The 22,447-nt window shown below is 48.3% G+C and overlaps 1 long non-coding RNA gene and 1 pseudogene across 1 annotated transcript; both read right to left on the reverse strand.

The window, feature by feature from the left end:
• The window catches only part of LOC118383130 (axin-1-like), a 27,290-nt pseudogene extending 4,856 nt beyond the window's left edge, over positions 1–22,434 (reverse strand).
• Positions 2,538–3,761, reverse strand: LOC127929519 (uncharacterized). Its single transcript, XR_008135047.1, has 3 exons — positions 3,571–3,761; positions 3,396–3,465; positions 2,538–3,150 (listed from the first exon to the last, which is right to left on the reverse strand). It is a non-coding gene; the product is annotated as an uncharacterized LOC127929519 (long non-coding RNA).
• Positions 22,435–22,447: the final 13 nt, after the last annotated feature.

The raw sequence follows: 22,447 nt of genomic DNA on the forward strand, positions 1-22,447 counted from the left end.
GTTGTGCATGATTAAGACTAGCTAGTGGACAGGGTTCCGCATGATTAAGACTAGCTAGTAGACAGGGTTCTACATGATTAAGACTAGCTAGTGGACAGGGTTCTACATTAGTAAGACTAGCTAGTGGACAGTGTTCTACATTATTAAGACTAGCTAGTGGACAGGGTTCTGCATGATTAAGACTAGCTAGTGGACAGGGTTCTACATGATTAAGACTAGCTAGTGGACAGGGTTCTACATTAGTAAGACTAGCTAGTGGACAGGGTTCTACATTAGTAAGACTAGCTAGTGGACAGGGTTCTACATTAGTAAGACTAGCTAGTGGACAGTGTTCTACATTATTAAGACTAGCTAGTGGACAGTGTTCTACATTATTAAGACTAGCTAGTGGACAGTGTTCTACATTATTAAGACTAGCTAGTGGACAGTGTTCTACATTATTAAGACTAGCTAGTGGACAGGGTTATACATTAGTAAGACTAGCTAGTGGACAGGGTTCTACATTAGTAAGACTAGCTAGTGGACAGTGTTCTACATTATTAAGACAAGCTAGTGGACAGTGTTCTACATTATTAAGACTAGCTAGTGGACAGTGTTCTACATTATTAAGACTAGCTAGTGGACAATGTTCTACATTATTAAGACTAGCTAGTGGACAGTGTTCTACATTAGTAAGACTAGCTAGTGGACAGGGTTCTACATTAGTGAGACTAGCTAGTGGACAGTGTTCTACATTATTAAGACTAGCTAGTGGACAGGGTTCCACATTAGTAAGACTAGCTAGTGGACAGTATTCTACATTAGTAAGACTAGCTAGTGGACAGAGTTCTACATTAGTAAGACTAGCTAGTGGACAGGGTTCTACATTAGTAAGACTAGCTAGTGGACAGAGTTCTACATTAGTAAGACTAGCTAGTGGACAGGGTTCTACATTAGTAAGACTAGCTAGTTGACAGTGTTCTACATTAGTAAGACTAGCTAGTGGACAGAGTTCTACAATATTAAGACTAGCTAGTGGAAAGGGTTCTACATTAGTAAGACTAGCTAGTGGACAGGGTTCTACATTAGTAAGACTAGCTAGTGGACAGTATTCTACAATATTAAGACTAGCTAGTTGACAGAGTTCTACATTAGTGTGGCTGCACTGTTCTAGTCATGAAAATCGTGACTTGAGTCCGAGTCTAGTTTGAGTCCTAGCCTCAAGTACGACAACACTGATAACACATGAACACCCCCCAGGTACTAACCTATAGCCCACTGCGTCCATGGTCCCAGCCCCATCTGCGTAGTTGCGTCCCTTCCCGGTAGAGTAGTGGTGGGCCTCCCCGTTCCACGGGCCGCTCCCCTGGGTCCTGGAGCCTCCTCCTCCTCCTCCACCCAGCACCACCTCATCCATCTGGGGCTCTTTGGGCTTGGTGCCCCCTGGGGGGTAGTGGTAGCCATGCTTGTGGTGGTACACACCTGAGGGAACAGAGACATATAGGTTAAATAACTACAACTCTGCCTCTTAACCCAACAAAGATGCTGGTAGCCATGCTGGTAGCCATGCTGGTAGCCATGCTGGTAGCCATGTTTGTAGCCATGCTGGTAGCCATGCTGGTAGCCATGCTGGAAGCCATGTTTGTAGCCATGCTGGTAGCCATGCTGGTAGCCATGCTGGTAGCCATGCTGGAAAGCCAAGCCATGCTGGTAGCCATGCTGGTAGCCATGCTGGTAGCCATGCTGGAAAGCCATGCTGGTAGCCATGCTGGTAGCCATGCTGGTAGCCATGCTGGAAAGCCATGCTGGTAGCCATGCTGGTAGCCATGCTGGTAGCCATGCTGGAAAGCCATGCTGGTAGCCATGCTGGTAGCCATGCTGGTAGCCATGTTTGTAGCCATGCTGGTAGCCGTGTTTGTAGCCATGCTGGTAGCCTTGCTGGTAGCCATGCTGGTAGCCATGCTGGTAGCCGTGTTTGTAGCCATGCTGGTAGCCATGCTGGTAGCCATGCTGGTAGCCGTGCTGGTAGCCATGCTGGTAGCCATGCTGGTAGCCATGCTGGTAGCCATGCTGGTAGCCATGCTGGTAGCCATGCTGGTAGCCGTGTTTGTAGCCATGCTGGTAGCCATGCTGGTAGCCATGCTGGTAGCCATGCTGGTAGCCATGTTTGTAGCCATGCTGGTAGCCGTGTTTGTAGCCATGCTGGTAGCCATGCTGGTAGCCATGCTGGTAGCCATGCTGGTAGCCATGTTTGTAGCCATGCTGGTAGCCATGCTGGTAGCCATGCTGGTAGCCATGTTGGTAGCCATGCTGGTAGCCATGCTGGTAGCCATGCTGGTAGCCGTGTTTGTAGCCATGCTGGTAGCCATGCTGGTAGCCATGCTGGTAGCCGTGTTTGTAGCCATGCTGGTAGCCATGCTGGTAGCCATGCTGGTAGCCATGTTTGTAGCCATGCTGGTAGCCATGCTGGAAAGGTGCTGGTAGCCATGCTGTAAGCCATGCTGGTAGCCATGATTGTAGCCATGCTGGTAGCCGTGCTGGTAGCCATGCTGGTAGCCATGCTGGTAGCCATGCTGGTAGCCATGCTTGTAGCCATGCTGGTAGCCATGCTGGTAGCCATGCTGGTAGCCATGCTGGTAGCCATGCTGGTAGCCGTGTTTGTAGCCATGCTGGTAGCCATGCTGGTAGCCATGCTTGTGGTGGTACAGCCTTTATGGACACACTCAAAAACAAATTGGTTTAGCGGTGGTCTTTGGTATATTTCACCTCTGTACCTCTGGGCCTGTACTTATAAAGCCTCTCAGGATAAGAGTGCTGATCTGGGATCAGATTGACCTTTAAAATTATAAAGAATATGACTCTATGGACAGCACTCCTACTCTGATGCTCTGTTGGTTGAATACACTCCATCACATTGATTATACAACGTCAACACTGTACGTACGTAGACTACTGAGCTTGTCTGATGCTTTAAGCACGGAGATAAAAATTTAAAATGAAGACCGCAAAAATGACTAGAGGGAGCTAGAAATCATCATAGCCTAACCAGAAGGGAGAAAACCTGTTCCCTCCCGCTGCAGGTCTTCTCGGATTCATACATTATGCTTCTGAAGTCGCTGAACCAGCGGTAGGCAACCTTCTCCACGTGGAGTGCCAAGTTATCCTACCAACCTACTCCATGTGGAGTGCCAAGTTATCCTACCAACCTTCTCCATGTGGAGTGCCAAGTTATCCTACCAACCTTCTCCATGTGGAGTGCCAAGTTATCCTACCAACCTTCTCCATGTGGAGTGCCAAGTTATCCTACCAACCTTCTCCACGTGGAGTGCCAAGTTATCCTACCAACCTTCTCCACGTGGAGTGCCAAGGTGTCCTACCAACCTTCTCCATGTGGAGTGCCAAGGTATCCTACCAACCTGTTCCATTTGGAGTGCCAAGTTATCCTACCAACCTTCTCCATGTGGAGTGCCAAGTTATCCTACCAACCTTCTCCATGTGGAGTGCCAAGTTATCCTACCAACCTTCTCCATGTGGAGTGCCAAGTTATCCTACCAACCTTCTCCATGTGGAGTGCCAAGGTGTCCTACCAACCTTCTCCATGTGGAGTGCCAAGTTATCCTACCAACCTGTTCCATTTGGAGTGCCAAGTTATCCTACCAACCTTCTCCATGTGGAGTGCCAAGGTGTCCTACCAACCTTCTCCATGTGGAGTGCCAAGGTGTCCTACCAACCTTCTCCATGTGGAGTGCCAAGGTATCCTACCAACCTTCTCCACGTGGAGTGCCAAGTTATCCTACCAACCTTCTCCACGTGGAGTGCCAAGTTATCCTACCAACCTTCTCCATGTGGAGTGCCAAGTTATCCTACCAACCTTCTCCATGTGGAGTGCCAAGTTACCCTATACCAACCTTCTCCACGTGGAGTGCCAAGTTACCCTATACCAACCTTCTCCACGTGGAGTGCCAAGTTATCCTACCAACCTTCTCCACGTGGAGTGCCAAGTTATCCTACCAACCTTCTCCACGTGGAGTGCCAAGTTATCCTACCAACCTTCTCCAAGTGGGGTGCCAAGTTATCCTACCAACCTTCTCCATGTGGAGTGCCAAGTTATCCTACCAACCTTCTCCACGTGGAGTGCCAAGTTATCCTACCAACCTTCTCCACGTGGAGTGCCAAGTTATCCTACCAACCTTCTCCATGTGGAGTGCCAAGTTATCCTACCAACCTTCTCCATGTGGAGTGCCAAGTTATCCTACCAACCTTCTCCATGTGGAGTGCCAAGTTACCCTATACCAACCTTCTCCACGCGGAGTGCCAAGTTACCCTATACCAACCTTCTCCACGTGGAGTGCCAAGTTATCCTACCAACCTTCTCCACGTGGAGTGCCAAGTTATCCTACCAACCTTCTCCACGTGGAGTGCCAAGTTATCCTACCAACCTTCTCCAAATGGGGTGCCAAGTTATCCTACCAACCTTCTCCATGTGGAGTGCCAAGTTACCCTACCAACCTTCTCCATGTGGAGTGCCAAGTTATCCTACCAACCTTCTCCATGTGGAGTGCCAAGTTATCCTACCAACCTTCTCCACGTGGAGTGCCAAGTTATCCTACCAACCTTCTCCACGTGGAGTGCCAAGTTATCCTACCAACCTTCTCCATGTGGAGTGCCAAGTTATCCTACCAACCTTCTCCATGTGGAGTGCCAAGTTATCCTACCAACCTTCTCCATGTGGAGTGCCAAGTTATCCTACCAACCTTCTCCATGTGGAGTGCCAAGTTATCCTACCAACCTTCTCCATGTGGAGTGCCAAGTTATCCTACCAACCTTCTCCATGTGGAGTGCCAAGTTATCCTACCAACCTTCTCCATGTGGAGTGCCAAGTTATCCTATACCAACCTTCTCCATGTGGAGTGCCAAGTTATCCTACCAACCTTCTCCATGTGGAGTGCCAAGTTATCCTACCAACCTTCTCCATGTGGAGTGCCAAGTTATCCTATACCAACCTTCTCCATGTGGAGTGCCAAGTTATCCTACCAACCTTCTCCATGTGGAGTGCCAAGTTATCCTACCAACCTTCTCCATTATCCTACCAACCTTCTCCATGTGGAGTGCCAAGTTATCCTATACCAACCTTCTCCATGTGGAGTGCCAAGTTATCCTATACCAACCTTCTCCATGTGGAGTGCCAAGTTATCCTACCAACCTTCTCCATGTGGAGTGCCAAGTTATCCTACCAACCTTCTCCATGTGGAGTGCCAAGGTATCCTACCAACCTGTTCCATTTGGAGTGCCAAGTTATCCTACCAACCTTCTCCATGTGGAGTGCCAAGTTATCCTACCAACCTTCTCCATGTGGAGTGCCAAGTTATCCTACCAACCTTCTCCATGTGGAGTGCCAAGTTATCCTACCAACCTTCTCCATGTGGAGTGCCAAGTTATCCTACCAACCTTCTCCATGTGGAGTGCCAAGTTATCCTATACCAACCTTCTCCACGTGGAGTGCCAAGTTATCCTAAAACCCAAAATGTCCTGATAAAAAACATGGCCAATCAGAAATACGATACCCAAATGGGCACATTTATATGCCTGCAGGCCAGGTAGCCTATAGGACTACTACTATTCAGGCCAGGTAGCCTATAGGACTACTACTATTCAGGCCAGGTAGCCTATAGGACTACTACTATTCAGGCCAGGTAGCCTATAGTACTACTACTATTCAGGCCAGGTAGCCTATAGTACTACTACTATTCAGGCCAGGTAGCCTATAGGACTACTACTATTCAGGCCAGGTAGCCTATAGGACTACTACTATTCAGGCCAGGTAGCCTATAGGACTACTACTATTCAGGCCAGGTAGCCTATAGGACTACTACTATTCAGGCCAGGTAGCCTATAGGACTACTACTATTCAGGCCAGGTAGCCTATAGGACTACTACTATTCAGGCCAGGTAGCCTATAGGACTACTACTATTCAGGCCAGGTAGCCTATAGGACTACTACTATTCAGGCCAGGTAGCCTATAGGACTACTACTATTCAGGCCAGGTAGCCTATAGGACTACTACTATTCAGGCCAGGTAGCCTATAGGACTACTACTATTCAGGCCAGGTAGCCTATAGGACTACTACTATTCAGGCCAGGTAGCCTATAGGACTACTACTATTCAGGCCAGGTAGCCTATAGGACTACTACTATTCAGGCCAGGTAGCCTATAGGACTACTACTATTCAGGCCAGGTAGCCTATAGGACTACTACTATTCAGGCCAGGTAGCCTATAGGACTACTACTATTCAGGCCAGGTAGCCTATAGGACTACTACTATTCAGGCCAGGTAGCCTATAGGACTACTACTATTCAGGCCAGGTAGCCTATAGGACTACTACTATTCAGGCCAGGTAGCCTATAGGACTACTACTATTCAGGCCAGGTAGCCTATAGGACTACTACTATTCAGGCCAGGTAGCCTATAGGACTACTACTATTCAGGCCAGGTAGCCTATAGGACTACTACTATTCAGGCCAGGTAGCCTATCAGGCCAGGACTACTACTATTCAGGCCAGGTAGCCTATAGGACTACTACTATTCAGGCCAGGTAGCCTATAGGACTACTACTATTCAGGCCAGGTAGCCTATAGGACTACTACTATTCAGGCCAGGTAGCCTATAGGACTACTACTATTCAGGCCAGGTAGCCTATAGGACTACTACTATTCAGGCCAGGTAGCCTATAGGACTACTACTATTCAGGCCAGGTAGCCTATAGGACTACTACTATTCAGGCCAGGTAGCCTATAGGACTACTACTATTCAGGCCAGGTAGCCTATAGGACTACTACTATTCAGGCCAGGTAGCCTATAGGACTACTACTATGTGTAATCAGGCCAGGTAGCCTATAGGACTACTACTATTCAGGCCAGGTAGCCTATAGGACTACTACTATTCAGGCCAGGTAGCCTATAGGACTACTACTATTCAGGCCAGGTAGCCTATAGGACTACTACTATTCAGGCCAGGTAGCCTATAGGACTACTACTATTCAGGCCAGGTAGCCTATAGGACTACTACTATTCAGGCCAGGTAGCCTATAGGACTACTACTATTCAGGCCAGGTAGCCTATAGGACTACTACTATTCAGGCCAGGTAGCCTATAGGACTACTACTATTCAGGCCAGGTAGCCTATAGGACTACTACTATTCAGGCCAGGTAGCCTATAGGACTACTACTATTCAGGCCAGGTAGCCTATTCAGGCCAGGACTACTACTATTCAGGCCAGGTAGCCTATAGGACTACTACTATTCAGGCCAGGTAGCCTATAGGACTACTACTATTCAGGCCAGGTAGCCTATAGGACTACTACTATTCAGGCCAGGTAGCCTATAGGACTACTACTATTCAGGCCAGGTAGCCTATAGGACTACTACTATTCAGGCCAGGTAGCCTATAGGACTACTACTATTCAGGCCAGGTAGCCTATAGGACTACTACTATTCAGGCCAGGTAGCCTATAGGACTACTACTATTCAGGCCAGGTAGCCTATAGGACTACTACTATTCAGGCCAGGTAGCCTATAGGACTACTACTATTCAGGCCAGGTAGCCTATAGGACTACTACTATTCAGGCCAGGTAGCCTATAGGACTACTACTATTCAGGCCAGGTAGCCTATAGGACTACTACTATTCAGGCCAGGTAGCCTATAGGACTACTACTATCAGGCCAGGCCAGGTAGCCTATAGGACTACTACTATTCAGGCCAGGTAGCCTATAGGACTACTACTATTCAGGCCAGGTAGCCTATAGGACTACTACTATTCAGGCCAGGTAGCCTATAGGACTACTACTATTCAGGCCAGGTAGCCTATAGGACTACTACTATTCAGGCCAGGTAGCCTATAGGACTACTACTATTCAGGCCAGGTAGCCTATAGGACTACTACTATGTGTAATCAGGCCAGGTAGCCTATAGGACTACTACTATTCAGGCCAGGTAGCCTATAGGACTACTACTATGTGTAATCAGGCCAGGTAGCCTATAGGACTACTACTATTCAGGCCAGGTAGCCTATAGGACTACTACTATTCAGGCCAGGTAGCCTATAGGACTACTACTATTCAGGCCAGGTAGCCTATAGGACTACTACTATGTGTAATCAGGCCAGGTAGCCTATAGGACTACTACTATTCAGGCCAGGTAGCCTATAGGACTACTACTATTCAGGCCAGGTAGCCTATAGGACTACTACTATGTGTAATCAGGCCAGGTAGCCTATAGGACTACTACTATTCAGGCCAGGTAGCCTATAGGACTACTACTAGCCTGTGACTACTAATCAGGCCAGGTAGCCTATAGGACTACTACTATTCAGGCCAGGTAGCCTATAGGACTACTACTATTCAGGCCAGGTAGCCTATAGGACTACTACTATTCAGGCCAGGTAGCCTATAGGACTACTACTATTCAGGCCAGGTAGCCTATTCAGGCCAGGAGCCTACTACTATTCAGGCCAGGTAGCCTATAGGACTACTACTATTCAGGCCAGGTAGCCTATAGGACTACTACTATTCAGGCCAGGTAGCCTATAGGACTACTACTATTCAGGCCAGGTAGCCTATAGGACTACTACTATTCAGGCCAGGTAGCCTATAGGACTACTACTATTCAGGCCAGGTAGCCTATAGGACTACTACTATTCAGGCCAGGTAGCCTATAGGACTACTACTATTCAGGCCAGGTAGCCTATAGGACTACTACTATTCAGGCCAGGTAGCCTATAGGACTACTACTATGTGTAATCAGGCCAGGTAGCCTATAGGACTACTACTATTCAGGCCAGGTAGCCTATAGGACTACTACTATGTATTCAGGCCAGGTAGCCTATAGGACTACTACTATTCAGGCCAGGTAGCCTATAGGACTACTACTATTCAGGCCAGGTAGCCTATAGGACTACTACTATTCAGGCCAGGTAGCCTATAGGACTACTACTATGTGTAATCAGGCCAGGTAGCCTATAGGACTACTACTATTCAGGCCAGGTAGCCTATAGGACTACTACTATTCAGGCCAGGTAGCCTATAGGACTACTACTATTCAGGCCAGGTAGCCTATAGGACTACTACTATTCAGGCCAGGTAGCCTATAGGACTACTACTATTCAGGCCAGGTAGCCTATAGGACTACTACTATTCAGGCCAGGTAGCCTATAGGACTACTACTATGTGTAATCAGGCCAGGTAGCCTATAGGACTACTACTATTCAGGACAGGTAGCCTATAGGACTACTACTATGTGTAATCAGGCCAGGTAGCCTATAGGACTACTACTATTCAGGCCAGGTAGCCTATAGGACTACTACTATTCAGGACAGGTAGCCTATAGGACTACTACTATGTGTAATCAGGCCAGGTAGCCTATAGGACTACTACTATTCAGGCCAGGTAGCCTATAGGACTACTACTATGTGTATTCAGGCCAGGTAGCCTATAGGACTACTACTAGGTAGCCTATAGGACTACTACTATTCAGGCCAGGTAGCCTATAGGACTACTACTATGTGTTCAGGCCAGGTAGCCTATAGGACTACTACTATTCAGGCCAGGTAGCCTATAGGACTACTACTATTCAGGCCAGGTAGCCTATAGGACTACTACTATTCAGGCCAGGTAGCCTATAGGACTACTACTATTCAGGCCAGGTAGCCTATAGAACTACTACTATTCAGGCCAGGTAGCCTATAGGACTACTACTATTCAGGCCAGGTAGCCTATAGGACTACTACTATTCAGGCCAGGTAGCCTATAGGACTACTACTATTCAGGCCAGGTAACCTATAGGACTACTACTATTCAGGCCAGGTAGCCTATAGGACTACTACTATTCAGGCCAGGTAGCCTATAGGACTACTACTATTCAGGCCAGGTAGCCTATAGGACTACTACTATTCAGGCCAGGTAGCCTATAGGACTACTACTATTCAGGCCAGGTAGCCTATAGGACTACTACTATGTGTAATCAGGTGTGTGTCGTTACTCAAGATTGACAGGATCACTACAAACAAAAGACAATTAATTAATTGAGAACTCGTAAATGGAATGAAATAATCCTAAACTTTTTTCCTGATAAGTGTAGCCTGTGTGCTCTGTCAACAACATGTCCACCCCAACAACAACAACATGTCCACCCCAACAACAACAACATGTCCACCCCAACAACAACAACATGTCCACCTCAACAACATGTCCACCTCAGACAGGCCTCCAACAACATGTCCACCCCAACAACAACAACATGTCCACCCCAACAACAACAATGGAAGACTGGAATATTATTGAATGCATTAACAAGAAAACAGGCCTCCGCAATGGACTAGTCCACTCAGACAGGCCTCCGCAATGGACTAGTCCACTCAGACAGGCCTCCGCAATGGACTAGTCCACTCAGACAGGCCTCCGGCAATGGACTAGTCCACTCAGACAGGCCTCCGCAATGGACTAGTCCACTCAGACAGGCCTCTGCAATGGACTAGTCCACCCAGACAGGCCTCCGCAATGGACTAGTCCACCCAGACAGGCCTCCGCAATGGACTAGTCCACCCAGACAGGCCTCCGCAATGGACTAGTCCACTCAGACAGGCCTCCGCAATGGACTAGTCCACCCAGACAGGCCTCCGCAATGGACTAGTCCACCCAGACAGGCCTCCGCAATGGACTAGTCCACCCAGACAGGCCTCCGCAATGGACTAGTCCACCCAGACAGGCCTCCGCAATGGACTAGTCAATCAAACAAATGTATTTATAAAGCCCTTCTTACATCAGCTGATGTCACAAAGTGCTGTACAGAAACCCAGCCTAAAACCCCAAACAGCAAGCAATGCAGATGAAGATGTATGGTGGCTAAGAAAAACTCCCTAGAAAGGCCAGAACCTAGGAAGAAACCTAGAGAGGAACCAGGCTCTGAGGGGTGGCCAGTCCTCTTCTGTCCACTAAGACAGGTGTGAATCAGACAGGTGTGAATCAGACAGGTGTCTTGTGTGCCATACATTTTATTTTTTAGATATATTTGTCACTGCTCGACTAAAAAAAAAAAAAAAAAATCTTGGTCGACCATCGCGCACCAACGACCAAGGTTGCCAGGTGCACGGTGTTTCCTCCGACACATTGGTGCGGCTGGCTTCCGGGTTGGATGGGCACTGTGTTAAGAAGCAGTGAGGCTTGTTTGGGTTGTGTATCGGAGGACGCATGGCTTTCAACCTTCGTCTCTCCCGAGCCCGTACGGGAGTTGTAGCGAAGAGACAAGATAATAGCTACTAAAAACAATTGGATACCATGAATTTGGGGAGAAAAAGGGGTAAAAAAATAAATTTAAAAAATGTAAAAAGAGACTAACCTGGATAAATAAAGACAACATCAACATACCTGCTCCCATCCCCGTTGGGTCCCCTCCCTTGGCTCCTGGCTTGTGACCTTTCACCCCTGGAGGCCACTGGGTTCTCCCAGAGTGAGGTGGAGGGTACACCCCTCCGTCGGGGGAGCGGGACTTGGGCGAGTGTCTCCCGGTGCCTGGTGACTGACACCCCGGCGTCTCCATCACTCTCTGCACGTGTTCGTCCAAGATGGCCTCCGGGTTCTCCTGGTGCGCGTCCTGTAGCGCCAGAACACCGTTGTACGAGGTCTCTGAATAACGGGACCCGTAGTGGGGGAAGAGGGACGAGGTGGAGGGGGGGAGGGGCTTGTTGCCGTAGGGGGGGAGGGAGTTTACCATGGAGACGTCGGCGTCGTCACCCTCCTCCTCCTATCACAGAGCAGGAAAGGAAAGAAGGGGCGGGGTTAGAGGAGAAGCAGGTTAGTGTGTGTGATGATTACCATCCAAACCACGCACACACACACATCCAAACCACGCACACACACGTCAGATACGCCACACACACACACACACACACACACACACACACACACACACACACACACACACACACACACACACACACACACATCCAAACCACGCACACACACACACATCCAAACCACGCACACACACACACACACACACACACACACATCCAAACCACGCACACACACACATCCAAACCACGCACACACACACATCCAAACCACGCACACGTCACCGATACGTCACACACACACCCTCCCAGTACGTACCAGCCTGACCCTCTTCAGTCTCTCCTCCAGTCTCTCCTGTGCTTCTCTCTCTCTCAGAACTGCCTCCAGTCGACTGATGAGGTCAACAGCAAACCTCTCCGGCTCAACGTGGACATCCTTTGGTACACGGTACGTACGCTAGACACAGAACATCTATCAGATCAACATCATTCACAGAGTCTACTGTTAAGGACCACAGAACATCTACCAGATCATTCAGAGTCTACCGTTAAGGACCACAGAACATCTACCAGATTAACATCATTCACAGAGTCTACTGTTAAGGACCACAGAACATCTACCAGATCATTCAGAGTCTACCGTTAAGGACCACAGAACATCTACCAGATCAACATCATTCACAGAGTCTACTGTTAAGGACCACAGAACATCTACCAGATCATTCAGAGTCTACCGTTAAGGACCACAGAACATCTACCAGATCAACATCATTCACAGAGTCTACTGTTAAGGACCACAGAACATCTACCAGATCAACATCATTCACAGAGTCTACCGTTAAGGACCACAGAACATCTATCAGGACCACAGAACATCTATCAGATCAACATCATTCACAGGGTCTACTGTTAGGACCACAGAACATCTATCAGGACCACAGAACATCTATCAGGACCACAGAACATCTATCAGGACCACAGAACATCTACCAGGACCACAGAACATCTATCAGGACCACAGAACATCTACCAGGACCACAGAACATCTACCAGGACCACAGAACATCTACCAGGACCACAGAACATCTACCAGGACCACAGAACATCTATCAGGACCACAGAACATCTATCAGGACCACAGAACATCTATCAGGACCACAGAACATCTACCAGGACCACAGAACATCTATCAGGACCACAGAACATCTATCAGATCAACATCATTCACAGGGTCTACTGTTAGGACCACAGAACATCTATCAGATCAACATCATTCACAGGGTCTACTGTTAGGACCACAGAACATCTATCAGGACCACAGAACATCTACCAGGACCACAGAACATCTACCAGGACCACAGAACATCTACCAGGACCACAGAACATCTATCAGATCATTCACAGCCGGCACCAGATAGAGACCACATTCATTCTACTGGACCAGTGAAACTATTTAGTATTTTGATAGTGTATACTTATGTATACTACAGGTATATGAGGTAGGTATGAGGTAGTGTGTATACTACTTACAGGTATGTGAGGTAGGGTATGAAGTAGTGTGTATACTACTTACAGGTATGTGAGGTAGGGTATGAGGTAGTGTGTATTCTACTTACAGGTATATGAGGTAGGGTATGAGGTAGGGTGAGGTAGTGTGTAGTGTGTATAATACTTACAGGTATATGAGGTAGGGTATGAGGTAGTGTGTATTCTACTTACAGGTATATGAGGTAGGGCATGAAGTAGTGTGTATACTACTTACAGATATGTGAGGTAGGGTATGAAGTAGTGTGTATACTACTTACAGGTATATGAGGTAGGGTATGAGGTAGGGTGAGGTAGTGTGTAGTGTGTATAATACTTACAGGTATGTGAGGTAGGGTGTGAGGTAGTGTGTGTACTACTTACAGGTATATGAGGTATGGTATGAGGTAGTGTGTATAATACTTACAGGTATATGAAGTAGGGTGTGAGGTAGGGTATGAGGTAGTGTGTAGTGTGTATACTACTTACAGGTATATGAGGTAGGGTATGAGGTAGTGTGTGTACTACTTACAGGTATATGAGGTAGGGTATGAGGTAGTGTGTGTACTACTTACAGGTATATGAGGTAGGGTATGAGGTAGTGTGTGTGTGTACTACTTACAGGTATATGAGGTAGGGTATGAGGTAGTGTGTATACTACTTACAGGTATGTGAGATAGGGTATGAGGTAGGGTGAGGTAGTGTGTATACTACTTACAGGTATATGAGGTAGGGTATGAGGTAGTGTGTGAGGTAGTGTGTAGTGTGTGTACTACTTACAGGTATATGAGGTAGGGTATGAGGTAGTGTGTATTCTACTTACAGGTATATGAAGTAGGGTATGAGGTAGTGTGTATTCTACTTACAGGTATATGAGGTAGTGTGTGAGGTAGTGTGTGTACTACTTACAGGTATGTGAGGTAGTGTGTGTACTACTTACAGGTATATGAAGTAGTGTGTGAGGTAGTGTGTGTACTACTTACAGGTATATGAAGTAGTGTGTGAGGTAGTGTGTGTACTACTTACAGGTATATGAAGTAGTGTGTGAGGTAGTGTGTATTCTACTTACAGGTATATGAAGTAGGGTATGAGGTAGTGTGTATTCTACTTACAGGTATATGAGGTAGTGTGTGAGGTAGTGTGTGTACTACTTACAGGTATGTGAGGTAGTGTGTGTACTACTTACAGGTATATGAAGTAGTGTGTGAGGTAGTGTGTGTACTACTTACAGGTATATGAAGTAGGGTATGAGGTAGTGTGTGAGGTAGTGTGTGTACTACTTACAGGTATATGAGATAGGGTATGAGGTAGTGTGTGATGTAGTGTGTATACTACTTACAGGTATATGAGGTTGGGTGTGAGGTAGTGTGTGTACTACTTACAGGTATATGAAGTAGGGTATGAGGTAGTGTGTGAGGTAGTGTGTGTACTACTTACAGGTATATGAGATAGGGTATGAGGTAGTGTGTGATGTAGTGTGTATACTACTTACAGGTATATGAGGTAGGGTATGAGGTAGTGTGTGTACTACTTACAGGTATATGAGGTAGTGTGTGTACTACTTACAGGTATATGAGGTAGGGTATGAGGTAGTGTGTGTACTACTTACAGGTATATGAGGTAGTGTGTGTACTACTTACAGGTATATGAGGTAGTGTGTATTCTACTTACAGGTATATGAGGTTGGGGCACACGTCCGTTGGCTTTGGCACTTTCATGCATCTCTCTACGATGCTGTTTACGATACCGGTAGGGTGGAACACCATCCCTGCAACACACACACACACATACACACACACAGACACACACACACACACACACACACACACACACACACACACACACACAGACACACACACACACGTTAGTTATCAGAAGAATGTGTTTCAGTGTTTGTGTAAAAAGTCCATGACAGTGTATGTGTGAGAGATAGAGGATGTGTGTGTGTGTGTGTGTGTATTTCCGTGTGTGTGTGTGTGTGTGTGTGTGTATTTCCGTGTGTGTGTACTCACACACTGCTGGTGTGTGGTGTGTGTGTGTGTGTGTGTGTGTGTGTGTGTGTGTGTGTGTGTGTGTGTGTGTGTGTGTGTGTGTGTGTGTGTGTGTGTATTTCCGTGTGTGTGTACTCACACACTGCTGGCGGTCAGTGTGTGTGTGTGTGTGTGTGTGTGTGTGTGTGTGTGTGTGTATTTCCGTGTGTGTGTACTCACACACTGCTGGCGGTCAGTGTGTGTGTGTGTGTGTGTGTGTGTGTGTGTGTGTGTGTGTGTGTGTGTGTGTGTGTGTGTGTGTGTGTGTGTGTGTGTGGTGTGTGTGTGTGCTGTGTGTGTGTGTGTGTGTGTGTGTGTGTGTGTGTGTGTGTGTGTGTGTGTGTGTGTGTGTAGTGTGTGTGTGTGTGTACTCACACACTGCTGTCGGTCAGTGAGTGTGTGTGTGTGTGTGTAGTGTGTGTGTGTGTGTGTGTGTGTACTCACACACTGCTGTCGGTCAGTGAGAGTGTGTCGCCGTCGGAGACGCTGGACAAGCTCTGCTGTTCACTGTCGTTAGCGCTGGTTGCCGGGGCGCGAGCAGAACCCATGTTCACGTAGTAGGGGTTAAGCACCGGCTCTCTGCATGGTCTGAGGTCACACATTTTTTTTGTTACAGTCTTGTTCTAAAATTTATTAAATAACAAAATTCCCAATCTACACATAACACCCCATAATGACAAAAGCGAAAACAGGATTTTATAGAAATATTTGCAAAAAATATAAATACTGTATTTACATAAGTATTCAGACCCTTTGCTTTGACATGTTGAAAATGAGCTCAGGTGCATCGTGTTTCCATTGATCATCTTTGACATGTTTCTACATTTTGATTGCAGTCCACCTGTGGTGAATTCAATTGATTGGACATGATTTGGAAAGGCACACACCTGTCAGTAAAAGGAACATGACAGACCACTTGGAGTTTGCCAAAAGGCACCTAAAGGACTCTCAGACCATGACAAACAAGGTTCTCTGGTCTGATGAAACCGAGATTGAACTCTTTGGCCTGAATGCAAAGCGTCACTTGTGGAGATAATCTGGCAGCACCCCTGCGGTGAAGCATGGTGGTGGCAGCACCCCTGCGGTGAAGCATGGTGGTGGCAGCATCATGCTGTGGGGATGTTTTTCAGAGGCAGTGACTGGGAGACTAGTCAGGATCGAGGGAAAGATGAACAGAGCAAAGTACAGAGAGATCCTTGATGAAAACCTGCTCCAGAGCGCTCAGAACCCCAGACTGGGGCGAAGGTTCACCTTCCAACAGGACAACGACCCTAAGCACACAGCCAAGACAACACAGGAGTGCCTTCGGGACAAGTCTCTGAATGTCCTTGAGTGGCCCAGCCAGAGCCCGGACTTGAACCTGATCGATCATCTCTGGAGAGACCTGAAAATAGCTGTGCAGCAACGCTCCCCTTCCAACCTGACAGAGCTTGAGAGGATCTGCAGAGAAGAATGGGAGAAACTCCCCAAATACAGGTGTGCCAAGCTTGTACCATCATACCCAAGAAGACTTGATGCTGTAATCTCTGCCAAAAGTGCTTCTACAAAGTACTAAGTAAAGGGTCTGAATACTAATGTAAATGTCATAGTCTTTTATTTTTAATAAATGTCAAAGAAATAACAGTTTTTGCTTTACATTATGGAGTATTGTGTGTAATTATATATATATATATATATATATATATATATTCCCTCATCAGACAACACTAGAGCTTTGATGATACCAGTATCTCAATATTTTTTCCAGGGTAAAAATCAAAACAGGAAGCAGATCAAACTCGTTGTTAATTATTGAAGCTAAATCTTGGAAGATGAACGTGACTCTGGATGACAGCATGATGATGTCCGTTTCTAACATGATGGCTGTTCGCCTTGCCGTGCGATACGGGCGTCCTCCAGGCGATACGGGCCTCCTCCAGGCGATACGGGCGTCCTCCAGGCGATACGGGCCTCCTCCAGGCGATACGGGCGTCCTCCAGGCGATACGGGCGTCCTCCAGGCGATACGGGCCTCCTCCAGGCGATACGGGCCTCCTCCAGGCGATACGGGCCTCCTCCAGGCGATACGGGCCTCCTCCAGGCGATACGGGCGTCCTCGGGCGTCCTCCAGGCGATACGGGCCTCCTCCAGGCGATACGGGCCTCCTCCAGGCGATACGGGCCTCCTCCAGGCGATACGGGCCTCCTCCAGGCGATACGGGCCTCCTCCAGGCGATACGGGCCTCCTCCAGGCGATACGGGCCTCCTCCAGGCGATACGGGCCTCCTCCAGGCGATACGGGCCTCCTCCAGGCGATACGGGCCTCCTCCAGGCGATACGGGCCTCCCTCCAGGCTCCTCCACGGGCCTCCTCCAGGGCCTCCTCCCAGGCGATACGGGCCTCCTCCAGGCCACGGGCCTCCTCCAGGCGACACGGGCCTCCTCCAGGCGATACGGGCCTCCTCCAGGCGATACGGGCCTCCTCCAGGCGATACGGGCCTCCTCCAGGCGATACATGGGCCTCCTCCAGGCGATACGGGCCTCCTCCCAGGCGATACGGGCCTCCTCCAGGCGATACGGGCGTCCTCCCGGCGATACTGGTATCCTCCCGGCGTAGGACGCGTACAAACACACAGAGATTCTCTACTGCATAGCAACCACTCGGACAAATACTAAACACTGTCATGAATTTCACACAATCAGGCGCAAACACACACACATCCACACACACCTCCATACACACATGTCCATAAACACACACATCCATACATCCACATACACCTCCATACACACTCTCTCTCTGGACTCCAAACCTGTACTCTCGGCTTTCCCCTGCTCTCCGATTGGTCGACACTCTGTGAGGAGCCGTCTCCATTAGCAACCTCTGGGTCAGCCTGCTGGCCTGTGTATCCCCGCTCTCCTCCTCTTCTTCCTCCTCCTCCTCTTCCTCCTCCCGGCACCTGAAACACAACCACCTTAATTCACCAAGTTACATTCACATGGACCAGGAGTTTAACCTGGTGACATAGTGCTGACAACAACAACACAATACACACAGACTCTAGACACACAGAGAGACATGCAGACTCTAGACACACAGAGAGACACACAGAGAGACACACAGACTCTAGACACACAGAGAGACACACAGACTCTAGACACGCCGAGAGACACACAGAGAGACACACAGAGAGACACGCAGAGAGACACACAGAGAGACACGCAGAGAGACACAGACACACAGACTCTAGACACAGAGAGACACACAGACTCTAGACACACAGACTCTAGACACGCAGACTCTAGACACGCAGACTCTAGACACGCAGACTCTAGACACGCAGACTCTAGACACGCAGACTCTAGACACACAGAGAGACTCACAGAGAGACACACAGAGAGACACACAGACTCTAGACACAGAGAGAGACACACAGAGAGACACACAGACTCTAGACACAGAGAGACACACACACCTCCACTCTACGTCCTCTGTGAGGGTGGGCAGGTAGCCGGGCTGCCCAGGACCCGATGAGGAGCTGTGGTCGCTGGGTGGTTTGGGGCTCTCCTCCCCTGTCTGGGTGTACTCCAGGTAGGTGTCTGACTTCAGGAACAGAGGGTAGGTGTTCTCCTCCATAGTGCTCTGGATCTCCGTCTGGGCCTGGGAGAGGGACAACTTCGCTTCAGTACAAAAGTTTCAAAAACTTTATTGTTCATTCGGGCTATAAAACAAAAACAAAAAACGAAAATGAGACTAAAAATGAGGGGAAGCTGGGTTCTACACCAGCAGCAACACAGAGAGAGGGAAGCTGGGTTCTACACCAGCAGCAACACAGAGAGAGGGAAGCTGGGTTCTACACCTGCAGCAACACACATCCCAGAGAGGGAAGCTGGGTTCCACACAAGCAGCAACACAGAGAGGGAAGCTGGGTTCTACACCTGCAGCAACACTCATCCCAGAGAGGGAAGCTGGGTTCCACACCAGCAGCAACAACAGAGAGGGAAGCTGGGTTCCACACCAGCAGCAACACAGAGAGGGGAGCTGGGTTCTCTACCAGCAGCAACACAGAGAGGGGAGCTGGGTTCTCTACCAGCAGCAACACAGAGAGGGAAGCTGGGTTCCACACCAGCAGCAACAACACAGAGAGGGAAGCTGGGTTCCACACCAGCGGCAACACAGAGAGAGGGAAGCTGGGTTCCACACCAGCAGCAACAACACAGAGAGGGAAGCTGGGTTCCACACCAGCAGCAACACAGAGAGAGGGAAGCTGGGTTCCACACCAGCAGCAACACAGAGAGTGAAGCTGGGTTCCACACCAGCAGCAACACAGAGAGGGAAGCTGGGTTCCACACCAGCAGCAACACAGAGAGAGGGAAGCTGGGTTCCACACCAGCAGCAACAACACAGAGAGGGAAGCTGGGTTCCACACCAGCAGCAACACAGAGAGAGGGAAGCTGGGTTCTCTACCAGCAGCAACAACACAGAGAGGGAAGCTGGGTTCCACACCAGCAGCAACACAGAGAGAGGGAAGCTGGGTTCCACACCAGCAGCAACACACAGAGAGGGAAGCTGGTTTCCACACCAGCAGCAACACAGAGAGGGAAGCTGGGTTCCACACCAGCAGCAACACAGAGAGAGGGAAGCTGGGTTCCACACCAGCAGCAACACAGAGAGAGGGAAGCTGGGTTCTCTACCAGCAGCAACAACACAGAGAGGGAAGCTGGGTTCCACACCAGCAGCAACACAGAGAGAGGGAAGCTGGTTTCCACACCAGCAGCAACACAGAGAGGGAAGCTGGGTTCGTCACCAGCAGCAACACAGAGAGAGGGAAGCTGGGTTCTCTACCAGCAGCAACAGACAGTTGGTGGTTATGTACAAGCTACCAACACAACCAGTCCTTGTCCACAACTGTTCATGAAAATATGTTCGCAATAAAATGTCAATGAATGTATAGGTGTCCTGATTCCTGTGTCTCCCGAGAGGAGGATATTAACATCTGCCTGGTCAGTGAAAGGTTATTAATAAAACAACCGCTTCCTGTTCCAATATCACATACTGATTGGTTGATGCATTGCTACCTACTCCAACATCACATAATGATTGGTTGATGCATTGCTACCTGCTCCAACATCCCATAATGATTGGTTGATGCATTGCTACCTACTCCAACATCCCATAATGATTGGTTGATGCATTGCTACCTACTCCAACATCCCATAATGATTGGTTGATGCATTGCTACCTGCTCCAACACCACATAATGATTGGTTGATGCATTGCTACCTGCTCCAACATCCCATAATGATTGGTTGATGCATTGCTACCTGCTCCAACATCCCATAATGATTGGTTGATGCATTGCTACCTACTCCAACATCCCATAATGATTGGTTGATGCATTGCTACCTACTCCAACATCCCATAATGATTGGTTGATGCATTGCTACCTGTTCCAACATCCCATAATGATTGGTTGATGCATTGCTACCTGCTCCAACATCCCATAATGATTGGTTGATGCATTGCTACCTGCTCCAACATCCCATAATGATTGGTTGATGCATTGCTACCTGCTCCAACATCCCATAATGATTGGTTGATGCATTGCTACCTGCTCCAACATCACATACTGATTGGTTGATGCATTGCTACCTGCTGGAACATGGCAGGGTCCAGATGCAGTCGAACCACACAGTCTCTGATGAAGCTCTTAGTAGCTGGTTTAATCTGCCTCGACACGATGCCGTTACTATCCTGGATATACTTCCTGGAAAGAGAGAGAATACAGAGATGAGAGAATACAGAGAGAGAATACAGAGATGAGAGAGAGAATAGAGATGAGAGAGAGAATACAGAGATGAGAGAATAGAGATGAGAGAATAGAGAGAGAGAATAGAGAGAGAGAATAGAGAGAAAGAGAGAGAGAATATAGATGAGAGAGAGAATAGAGAGAGAGAATAGAGAGAAAAGAGAGAGAGAGAATAGAGAGAAAGAGAGAGAGAATAGAGATGAGAGAGAGAATAGAGAGAGAGAATAGAGAGAAAGAGAGACTAGAGATGAGAGAGAGACTAGAGAGAAAGAGAGAGATGAGAGAGAATAGAGATGAGAATAGAGATGAGAATAGAGAGAGAATAGAGAGAGAGAGAATAGAGAGAGAAAATAGAGATGAGAGAGAGAATAGAGATGAGAGAGAGAATAGAGATGAGAGAGAGAATAGAGATGAGAGAGAGAATAGAGATGAGAGACAATAGAGAGAAAGAGAGAAAGAGAATAGAGATGTGAGAGAATAGAGAGATGAGAGAGAGAATAGAGAGAAAGAGAGACTAGAGATGAGAGAGAATAGAGAGATGAGAGAGAATAGAGAGAAAGAATAGAGAGAAAGAGAGAGAGGGAGAAAGAGAGAATAGAGATGAGAGAGAGAATAGAGATGAGAATAGAGATGAGAGAGAGAATAGAGATGAGAGAGAGAATAGAGATGAGAGAGAATAGAGATGAGAGAGAATAGAGATGAGAGAGAGAATAGAGAGATGAGAGAGAGAATAGAAATGAGAGCGAGAATAGAGAGAAAGAGACACTAGAGAAAGTGATAGAGAGAAAGAAAGAGAGACTAGAGAGATGAGAGAGAGAAAAGTCATCCCTACCTGTAAATGGCCTTGGCCAGCTTGGGCCTCTTCTCCTGGCTGCTCTTCCTGAATCCGGAGCAGGCGAACCAGAAGTCCAGCTGGTCCCCACAGCCCTCCTGTCTCAGGAAGCCCCTGAACAGCTGGATGCCCTCCTGGTCATCCAGGAGAGAGTGGAGCGACTCCGCCCACTTCAGGTAGGGAGGCGTGGGGGAGGCGCTGCCCTCAGGCTCGTACCCTAGGTCCAGGTCCGGCCGCCTGGGGGTGGGGGTGGCCGAGGACTCGCCACTACGGAAGGAGGGGTCTGTTTTGGAGGGGGGGTAGCAGGTGGACTGGGTGGGGGGCGGCCTCCATGGCTGGAGGGGAGGTGGTGGGGGTCACGGTCGTCCCCCTCTTCTCCAGGGACAGGGGGTCGAGGGGCGTGCTCTGTGAAGTGGCTGTGGGGGTCCACCCCCATCCCCACCCCTAGA

The sequence above is a fragment of the Oncorhynchus keta genome, unplaced genomic scaffold (genome assembly GCF_023373465.1).
Source record: "Oncorhynchus keta strain PuntledgeMale-10-30-2019 unplaced genomic scaffold, Oket_V2 Un_scaffold_7666_pilon_pilon, whole genome shotgun sequence".
In the NCBI taxonomy this organism is placed as follows: Eukaryota; Metazoa; Chordata; class Actinopteri; order Salmoniformes; family Salmonidae; genus Oncorhynchus; species Oncorhynchus keta.